Source organism: Periplaneta americana, chromosome 1 (genome assembly GCF_040183065.1).
Source record: "Periplaneta americana isolate PAMFEO1 chromosome 1, P.americana_PAMFEO1_priV1, whole genome shotgun sequence".
Classification (NCBI taxonomy): Eukaryota; Metazoa; Arthropoda; class Insecta; order Blattodea; family Blattidae; genus Periplaneta; species Periplaneta americana.
The window spans coordinates 83245875-83257511 of record NC_091117.1 but is presented as its reverse complement, the minus strand read 5'-3'; the positions used below and the strand labels follow the sequence as shown (position 1 = coordinate 83257511).

Here is an 11637-nt window from a genome sequence, read left to right as displayed (position 1 = left end):
TCCGCTCTGCTGACAATAGTAGTAAGTGTTTCTCTCGTCTTGTTCTTTTACGAGGGAAGCATTATTCATAATGCGAATTACCAATATGTCCCTCGTATTTAATTTGTTTTTGTACACTTCGTCTTTCATTCACACCCATAGACAAAAATCTACAGGACAAAGGCCCGGGGACATTGATGGTCAATGTATGTGACTATCACTGCCAATGCATAGTTCGGCGAATGTGAAATTTAGATTGTGTCGCTTAACGGCTTGCGCGCTCATCGAATCTGTACAGGCTAACTGCAAACAAAATTTAAAACGTAATTACGTTTAACAATAACTTCTTCGGAGTCTAAAAATTGTTTCTTAATCCAGAAGTATTGTCTTATCACTGTACCAAATTGCAGGACAATATTAATTCGGGATCTAAATAAATTTAATTTTTAATTTCCCTACATTTATACTAGTGAAAGATGTATAAACCCCTTTAATAAACACATTAAATTTTCAGATATCAAGACAGACAAGAGGTTTTTCTATTGGAGTTTGGTTAATGTTCACTGCCACTAGCTCTTTGGAGGAAGTATTCATGAATATAGATGTGGCATTTGATAGCGAATTGTTGATAGCACAGGAATGCAAGAGGATTATGCAAATAACAGAAGTTTACCGCGTCCACGCTTCCGGGAAGCTGCAGATGTTCCCTGTGGCTGAATGTCGGCTAGGAGCATCAGCCTGGTCTGCAGGAAATTATTACAGCCGGAGAAATGATCTGCAAGGTCTTAGGATGAGAGCTGTTGTAATGAACAATGTAAGAGAGAATCACTAATAAAATTAGCTAATACTCAGAGCAATTTAAATCATATTAAGCTTTACGATGCTTCACAAAATGCATGGTTGATACTTTCGATATGAATGCGGCAGATAAAGGTCCTGAGAGTGTACATTTTAAGGGCTTAACAAAGTATGATTAAAATAACGCATGCAACATTACAAATTTTAATTGACAAAAATGAAAAAAAAAATTGAAACTGTAATATATAAAACTAGATTCTGATTCACATGATATTTCTTCATATTAAAGTATCCATGTTTTGCCTATTTAAAGATTTTAAGAAAGAAGCGTCAAGAAGAAAGCACATTCTTTATCATCAGAATTTCACGTGTTTCACTACAATTTTCTTTTCAGATATCGTGTTATAATAATATTGCTATTGATAATATATTTTCTTGAACTATTCTCAAAGAAAATCAATTAATACCCACTCAAATAAGAAGCTGAAGTTCTGTTTTGGATTGCACACAAAAACTTTGTTTATAATTTTCAAAATTGAGACATTTCATTTCTAAATCTTGCTGTTTATAAAGATATAGGTTATGTACTTCATTTTTCACAAATTCACATAAAATGACTATTTGTATGTTACCAGTATTTATAATATCGGATGTCCGCCGGTTAAGATAATTGGAAACAGCCTAAATTGGTCGAACTGTGTTCCCAGCGTAGCCAAGGTTGGCCGTCGCGAGTCATGATGATAACTCTTATTCACGAAAATTAACATTTTAAAGTGGTCTAAATGGATCAACTTGAATGGTGAACACCCGTTTTATTCACGAAAATCAACATTTGAAATTGGTGTAAATGTTAAAGTGTATTAGACCTTGCTTCAGTGATTCAATCACACGTAACAAATAGATTTATGTTAACAATGAGACGTTCTTCATCGCTTTCTCGTAGGAAATATCTGAAGAAAAAATAAGAAGGAATAATTCAGCAGATACCAATTAATTTTACGTAAGCAGACATATTTTCTTCGGTACCGGTAATACTTCACTATCTAATGTGTCAGCCAATTTTATACAATACAAGAAATCAGGAAGAAAATTTTCTGACAAGTGAGACGGTGAAATGCAGAATAACAAATGCTTTCCCCTTAGATAATTAGCTATAATATATTATATGGAGTTGGCCTGGATAGCGCAGTCGGTATAGTGCTGGTCCTCTGTGCTTGAAGTTGCGGGTTCGACCCTGGCTCAGGTCGATGGAATTTAAGTGTGCTTAAATGCAACAGGCTCATGTCAGTAGATTTACTGGCATGTAAAAGAACTCCTGAGGGACAAAATTTCAGCACATCGGCGACGCTGATATAACCTCGGCAGTTGCGAGCATCGTTAAATAAACCATAATTGTTTTATATGATATGGAATTATTTCTATATTTCATTGCAAATTTCGTGTAGGGGGAGGTACACTTTCCACTAGTATAATTTTACTATACATCAGCATAATATTCTTTTCTCACAATCTATAGATTCTTTGAAAATACAAATTTGAATGCTTAATATACAGAGTGTCTTAGGGAGAATGTAAAATACTTCAGGATAATGTAGTTTGGGTTAATCTACATCAGTTCACGTGATATACCTATGCCCGAAATGTAACGGTCTGGAAGTTATTGATGAGGAAACTTTTAAATGGAGAGAGGCGTTATAGACTCATTTCTACGTTTTATAATATTGTGATATAATATATTATTGAAAATACGGCACCTTGTGTTGTTCCAATAAGCATGTCTGCATATTTACTATGCGAATATACGAATTAAATGTCAAGTGAATGTGTATTCCGTTATGTATGTTACGCTTGTGTTGCGGTGCTCAGATTCTACCTTGTGCAAAATATCTGGCGTATTACGTCAAGTATGGTACACGGAACTGCAAGATGTTCTAGTATTTCTCCTCAACAGCTAAACTTCGGACATAGGTATATCAGATTAAATCGATGTAGGTTAACTCAAACTACATTATCCTGAAATATTTCAAATTCCTCCTGAGACATTCTGTATATTATCTCTATATTAGTAAGCAATTTTAATATTTTTTAACTTAAAACAGAACAGCTATTTTTTATTATGAACATTTGTGAAATATTTTATTCAGTCAGACAGAGTTTACCTGATAACTGAAAAAGTAAGTATTTAAATGGAACTTTGTATGCATGTACAGGTCTCTATTGTGAACAACATAGGTACTGTAATATAGAATGTACAACATATTACTTTAAATATTGATTTCATATTAAATTTAAAAAAATTATCAACATTATTTTCTTAATAAACAATACATTCATCATTAAATATTTTAGAGTATGTTGTTCATATGGCAGATTTCTACATGCATGCAAAGTTTCATTAAAACATCTTAAGTACCTATACTTTTTGAGTTACTAGTTAAGCCCTGTCTGGCTGAACAAAATACTCCATAAATTTCCATAATTAAAAAAAATAACTATTAGGTTTCCAAAAATATTAAAATTGCTCAGTGATGTACAGGCTGTGTATATTAAGAATGCCGAGTTTTACTTCCAAAGAACCTATAGAATCTGAAGAAAAAAATATTGATATATGGTAAAATTATACTAGAAGAAGGTGTACCTTCCCTCTGAGTTTTTAATCCTCCAACGGCCAGAACTTTCCGCGAGTGTAGAGGACAATCTCTCTTTTTTTTGTGTTATTAAGGTCCCTACCTTAAATATATTAATTTATTACGCACGATTAAACCAATGTCAACATATAACAACATTTATGTAACTTTCTATTGTCGATCTTTGTAAATAAAATATAATGCTAGAAATAATTACAATATTTTTACTATAGCTATTTTACGTAAATTTATACAAAATTAATTAATCACTATGTACAGTTTATATAAGTCTTAAAGTGTACCAATAAAATCATAAGACTTAACTTTCATATTATAGTTAATAGGCGCTTACTGTTCTAATTTAAATAAGAATTGTGTAGTACAAATTAATTCTAATGTTTCAAGGGTGTAACTTCCAGCATGAAGAGTAATGAGGGCCTGAACCGATCAGAAATTGGAGGACTGTTTGGTGAATTGTGGACATCTCTTGAATCGCAATTAAATTTCAGGTAACTTAATAAGTGCACCATGACATTTAGGCCTACTGTTTGGTGTTTTCAGTGCATAAAGAGAAAAAAAGAAATCTGCCTAATTCTGATCATAGTTACCGTCAATGCCTGTAAAACTAGTATAATAAATGTCTAACGACCTCATGATGTGTTCGAGTTTATTAAGTTCTTATATTTAGAGCCAAATATGATCAAATTAACCTTGATGGTAAATCGAGTATAGGCCTACCATGGAAACTGTTTTTGATCTATTTATAATCAAGATAGAAATACTTTCATTTCTATGAATGTGGTCGACCTGGTTTCTTAATAATGGTGGCTATTTTTCATGCAGTGCTTATCTATGCTTTCTGATGATTATTAAACATTATTAACATGAATTTTTATGATATAGATGACAGAATATAGTTCTAATACTTTAGTGTTCTTCTTTAAATCAAAATTTTCATTGTGCACACTAACCAGCTGTAGCATTAGTAACAAAGAAGGATATTAAATTTATTGTTTACGGTAACATGAAGGCATTTCAGATAGATTAGAAAATGATATCGCAAATACATTGATAAATTCTTACAATTAGGCTACTTTTGAAAGCTAAATCACATAAAAAATCAAACTGTGGTTTATTGTGTTGTATTGTATTGTATTATATTTATTAACATTCCATGGCATTCGTACATTGCTTCGAAGCTAAAATATAGAACAAGTCAAAAAACGTAATCCCATTTTTTTTTTATAATTTTGGAGAGAGTGCATTTTGATTCTAGACGGCTAAGTCAGTTACTGCACCATTTCTATAAGTTTGTTTACAGTGTGGAGGTTATTCCTGGACACTGTATTTTTAAGTTTCTTTTTTTTTTTTTTTTTTTTTTAGAGTGTAAATAAAAATTTCATCAAAAGTCGCCGACAGTGTGTGAATTCAGACGTACACCACTTTGAACAACTTCTATAACAACAAAATAAATACAAATTGACTGTGTGTAGATGATGCTATAGGAATAAATATACCAGGGAGGTTACCGATCAATAATGTAATGTAAGCATGTCTGATGCGCGTGTTCCCGGCCGGATTCGATCTCAAATTTAATTCATACTTACAAAATACAACAAACATTTGAATTCCGCAAGTATGAATTAAACATTAAAATCCTAGTGTGAAAGCAAATAATAAATTATTTAACTTACATAAATAAGCCAATATAATCTTCGACAAACCTTGCATTATATACTATTTGCTACTGTACCTATACTGTATGTGTTCTTTTCTTGTCGCCATAGGACTGAATACCTTAATGGTGATAAAGAAGGTTTCGGGTCCCTAAATGCTGATAACAAGACCTGGAATGGAATGATGGGGATGGTAATAGCACAAGATGTCGATGTTGCACTGACCGCATTCATAATGACTACCAGTCGTCAAGAAGTTGTTGACTTTCTTCCTCCAATTGTAGAGGCAAGGTAATACCTATATGAAAAATTGTGACCTATAAAAACAATTATTTATTCACAGGCTCATAGATACTGTATAAATACACAACATAGGAACAGTTGCATTGAAAACAGTCTTGCAACATATGCAAGATTCCAGGGTAGCTGAAACAGCACTACAGTACAAAATCTAAAGGACTACGAAGCTGGGAAAGATGGAGAGAACTAAATTAGGAGGCGGAACGATCTAAGATGTAGTCATCATCATAATCACCTTCATCGTCACAATCCTTTCATTCCTTTACAGAACATAATTACGGCCCTGGCAAAATTTTGAGAGCATATTCTGTTTTGAGCTAGATTTTTAGTCTGTCTCCATGTATAACTTTCAATTAGTTTTAGATCTTTCTTCTCCAAGTATGTTTCGGCCTCCTCCATCTTTTGTTTCTCTGAGCATTTCATTCTAACAGCTGCCTTACAATGCACATTGATGTCAATGATAATGGATTTCTTGGCACTCATATTTTAAATTGTGATAAAGTTATACAGAGTTTAGAGAGAGAATTGAAAAAATATAAACCTGCATTTAAAATTTTCACACAAATAAGAGCTTCTAGAATCCCTCATAACGAGAAATTTGTCCCTTGACATGTCATCTATCTGTCCATTTGTTCACTCGATATAAATTATTGAAGGCCTATTTATCGAAAGGGTTTAAGCGCCTGAGATATTGATTGAAAATATACTGCTCAGTGCGGGTTGAGACATTCCAAAAACTTGTTCGGCGCACGAATGAGTCACTTACAGCTGATCTACGACAGAGCACATTTAGTGTGATATTCTCTTAGAATGAATAAAATGAAATTTGAAAAATTGTCACTTATCCCCTTTGGAAAGATAGGTCTTCAATTTTCAATAGATTGACACTAAACTATTCTGTTTCAATACTGAAATGCAATGTTGTTTACTTCTAGTAAACTGTCTCTTCCTATCCCATTTATCTCACTCCAAGTTCTAAATTTTTATGGAAAAGGTTTCAAATCAGAAGTGACTATGCCACAATATAATAAAAATTGTCTCATCTTAATCATACCTTTCACTAATTTCATCTCATTTCATTCAATTTCATTCCACTTTATTTCACACTATTTATTTATTTATTTATTTATTTATTTATTTATTTATTTATTTATTTTAAAACAATGGTTTTCATAGGGCTTAACCATAGGCGATGTAAAAGAGTTATTAATCCAGGAACTATAGAACAGATATCTTCTTTTAACTACTTAGGCTGCAATATATCTTATTTGGGTGAACAGGATATTAACAATAAGTTGAGCAAATTCCAACAGATGTGTGGAACAATAAGAAGAACTTTAAGAAATAAAACACAGCGCTCAACACAATTAAAACTTTACAAAACCCTAACAGTTCAATTATTAACTTACGGCTCAGAAAACTGATCATTAAACCGCACATCAAAAATAAAAATTCAAGTAAGTGAAATGAAGTTCCTACGAGGTGTTGCCGGTTATACTTTATTGGATCATCAAAGAAATAAAAATAGCCGACAATTATTAAATATTTTTAATTTAGAAGAAAAGATTAAAAATCAGAAACAAAATTGGTACCAACATAACTTATTACAAGAATGACTAATGACAGATTACCAAAACAAATTATGGATTATGCACCAATAGGATACAGAAATTTCGGAAGACCGAAAATAAGATGGACAGATGATTTAAGCCTTGAAGACGGAACAGGCCAATAGACCTAATCCCTGTAGCTGAAGAAGATCTATCTATCTATCTATCTGTCTGTCTGTCTGTCTGTCTGTCTGTCTGTCTGTCTGTCTGTCTGTCTGTCTGTCTGTCTGTCTGTCTATCTACCTACCTACCTACCTACCTACCTACCTACCTACCTACCTACCTACCTATCTATCTACCTATCTATCTATCTATCTATCTATCTATCTATCTATCTATCTATCTGTTTATTTACTTATTTATTTATTTATTTATTTATTTATTTATTTATTTATTTATTTACTAGCTTAAATTACCCGGCGTTGCCCGGGTTTTAAATTTTGGTCTATTTGTAAATAAACCGTTTGTTAGACTTATCGGAGACCTCGGCAAGGGAACTATATAAAACCAAAACGAACCATATTTACTTATGTTTTCTCCTCTCTGGTGACGAATATTAAAGAAAGTGCCACTAATATCCAAAGAAACTGACTAATCGAAATAATTCCATCTCACCTATGAATAGAGTTTTAACAACATTAAGACCTTATGCTACAGGGATATTTAAGATATTTAACATTGTGATTGATGATAATATTTATCGTACCACGGCATTATGCATTATTAAGCCTTTCAGCCCACAATATATTTAATTTCCTTCAAGGCCAAACTACAATCTGTAACGGATGGATTCTATCAAATACATGGATTTCAGGGTGTTTTGCAGTAACGGAGACTATACTCATCAGAATTCACTCTCCTGGAGAAGGCAATGTAGAACACTACCACAACAGAAAATCATATTTTTCTATAAACGGCCAAGTCATTAGTGACCATAACTTATTAATAAGAGACGGGTTAACAGTAACAGTAAAATAGGCTCTATATTATTATTGCAATATATAATATTGTAACATTATCACAAATATTACTATAACTTATAATAATTGCTTAAAATCGAATGGCTATAATAGCAATACATGGGATAAAAACATAATATCCTTTCGTTTTTCCAGTTAATATTGCCACTCATATTACGTTTCGCATGAGTTTTTGACACAAATTCTTGTTAGTGCATAATTTTAATGAGTAAATATTTCGCAATAGTAGGTCTACTATGGCTATTCAATATTAAGTAAATTATGTGGTAGCAATCCTTGTAGTTTGAAAGAATTCTAGAATTCAATTGGATAAAACAGTCTGCTCACTATCTACAAAACTGCATCGAGGAATTCATAATACGGTCCTGGACTGCTTAAAGATACTTATTGCATGAATTCTCTAGTTTTAGCCTTCATGATGTGTAACAACAATGTAATTTAATTTCGTGTTAAATTTTCCAAGGCCTCGTGAAAGTCTATGTTGAATACAACAGACAATAATAAAGAACAATTGACTGTAGAAGATTTTGCATTTTAATATAATACATGAATATTTGATCTATTTATTTTTATTTTTTACTAGCTGTACCCGTGCGCTCCGCTGCACTTGTTAGAAATAAATATAAACTAATTACATAATTAAAATAGGACATCTGGTCCAGGGAACATTCGTGTTTGATAGAAGGATAAATCGTTTAATATGTCACTTAATTTAATTTGTATTTAAATAATTAAAATGCGATCATTTTGGTCCAGAGACAACTCATTTAGTGCAATGATAATTCCTTTAACATGTTTCTTAATTGTTATTACATGCAAATAATTAAAATATGATCATTTGCTTCAGAGAACATCCGTTTTTGGTGCAATTTGGTCCATCAAAATTTTGCTTGGAATGAAACGTATCGGAAATCATTTTTAAAGAAACTTTTGTTATGTAAAAAGCAATAATAAGAGATATATTTCGGTTTATTTAATTCAGGCCCCCTTATAACCCTCCTTTTAAATAAAGCATTTCGAATACCATATAGCCTAAAATCTAAGTTACAACAAACTTAATTTATATTGTAATTTTCATCGAAATCCGTTCAGCCATTATCGCACAGACAGAAAGATTTAAATATCAGTCCTATCAAAATTTTGCCTGGAATAAAACTTATCGGAAATCATTTTTAAAGAAACTTTTGGTATGTAACATTTTTCATGAAAATCAATAATAAGCGAGATATTTCGGTTTATTTAATTCATGCCCCCTTATAACCCCCCTTTTAAATAAAGTATTTTGAATGTCATATAGCCTAAAATCTAAGTTACAACGAACTTAATTTATGTTCCAATTGTCATATAAATCCGTTCAGCCATTATCGCGTGAAAAGGTAACAAACATCTAGACAGACAGACAGACAGACTGACAGACAGACAGACAGACCGACAGACAGACAGACAGACATACAAACAAAAATTTCAAAAAAGCGATTTTCGGTTTCAGGATGATTAATTATACATGTTAACACCAATTATTTTTAGAAAAGCGAAAATTACCAGAAAAATTTCGCTTACAGATTTATTATTAGTATAGATATCAGAAGTTACTGTAATAACATTATAGCATTATGTCCATCTAGAGAAATTACGCTTCCCAATGGTGAAATAATAATTAATTATATAAATCGGTTAATTTAGCTTCCGATATTACTTCATACAAATACAGAAACATTGTCTGTAGGCTATCTTTCATAGATTTCGATTGTTGCTGTCTAAGGCCCCTTATAGAAGAAGTAATTTGTTTTTTAATTCATTACACGGCCTTAGATGGCAGTTATTTTAATTTTAAAACTCATTTATCTCATTAAATATCAGTCCTATCAAATTTTTTCAAGGAATAAAACTTATCGCAAATTATTTTTCAAAAAACTTTTGTTATGTAATATTTTTCACAAAAATCAATAATAAGCGAGATATTTCGATTTATTTAATTCAGGCCCCCTTATAACCCCCCTTTTAAATAATGTATTTTGAATACCATATAGCCTAAAATCTAAGTTACAACGAACTTAATTTATATTCCAATTTTCATCGAAATCCGTTCAGCCATTATCGCGTGAAAAGGTAACAAACATACAGACAGACAGACAGACAGCCAGACATACAAACAAAAATTTCAAAAAAGCGGTTTTCGGTTTCAGGGTGGTTAATTATATATGTTAGGACCAATTATTTTTGGAAAATCGAAAATTACCAGAAAAATTTCGGCTACAGATTTATTATTAGTATAGATATATTTAATTAATTCAACTTCCATTTGCACAATTTTAATGTAGCCTATGTTCTTCTCCTGGTTATGAAGGTTAAATGTGCAAAACTTTGGCACATATCGGTCAAAGCGTGTAGATTTGTATATAGAACTTACACATCCACATACATACATACATACATACATACATACATACATACATACATACATACATACATACATACATACATACATACATACATACATACATACATACATACATACATACATACATACATACATACATACCCACATTCAATTTTATATATTAAGATTTATTTATTTATTTATTTATTTATTTATTTATTTATTTATTTATTTATTTATTTATTTATTTATTTATTTATTTATTTATTCATTCATTTATTTATTTACTTACTTATTTATTCATATGTTTATTCATTCATTCGTTTATTTATTTATATAATTATTTATTAAATTTATTTAATACATTCAATATTGTTTAATGTACGTATGTAATAATTTTTAATGTATTTAGTATGTATTTTTATAATAAATGTATATACTTTATTACCTTAATCAACCATATAGTAAGGATGAGTAACTTTTCCCTTAACTGCTGAAGGCTGTAACAGTGAGATTAAGTTTGGTAGCATGTGGATTTAATCATTCGCAATTTAACTAAAACCTTGAATATCTTTGAAATTATTTCGTGTTGATTAGTCATGTGTGGCTTGAAACTCTTCATTATAAGTTAAGTTATTTTGTTTTCAGGTCTGTGATATTCATACGACATTCCGATAAATACATCGTTACATGGAGCCACTTCTTGGCACCGTTTCGCAGAGACATGTGGTTGGGCATGTTAATGATAACAGTTCTACTTGGTTTTGGCCTCTTTGCTACATATCGAATATCCCCAGCGAAAAGAATGTCTATGACTTCTACTGGTTTATTCAGTTATCCATTTCGAATCATCCGTGTCTTCTGCCTGCAAGGTAAGCTATTAACTTAGTTTTACAGAATGATCATTTTATTTCGTATTATACTAAAAGGTGAGAAGAGTAAGCCTCAACTAATTAGTGAATGCAGGTAAATATGGTCAAAAAGCTAAAGTTATTACTGCCCACCGTTGTGCGTACATATTTATTTTTCGAATGAATACAAATTATTAATCTGCTCCAATGAACGCATCTCTACCTTGGGAGACTTGTTTAACTATTATTAGTATATTAGTAGATCATTCTATCCTTACAATATTTATTCCTAAAAATATAATCTTTGGTGTAAAAATACATAATCCTGCATTTATTCTTATTACTTGTTTTGTATTTCTATCCGTTAGGAGAACTCAATTATTAGTGTACTAGTATGCAGTTTGCAGCAGAGTTAAATTATTAGTCATCTTTATGC

At 31.3% G+C, this 11637-nt stretch overlaps 1 long non-coding RNA gene across 1 annotated transcript; it reads left to right on the top strand.

Annotated features, from left to right (window-relative positions):
- Positions 1-3805: 3805 nt before the first annotated feature.
- Positions 3806-11197, top strand: LOC138709062 (uncharacterized). Its single transcript, XR_011334819.1, has 3 exons — positions 3806-3913; positions 5192-5371; positions 10999-11197. It is a non-coding gene; the product is annotated as an uncharacterized lncRNA (long non-coding RNA).
- The last annotated feature ends 440 nt before the right edge of the window (positions 11198-11637 follow it).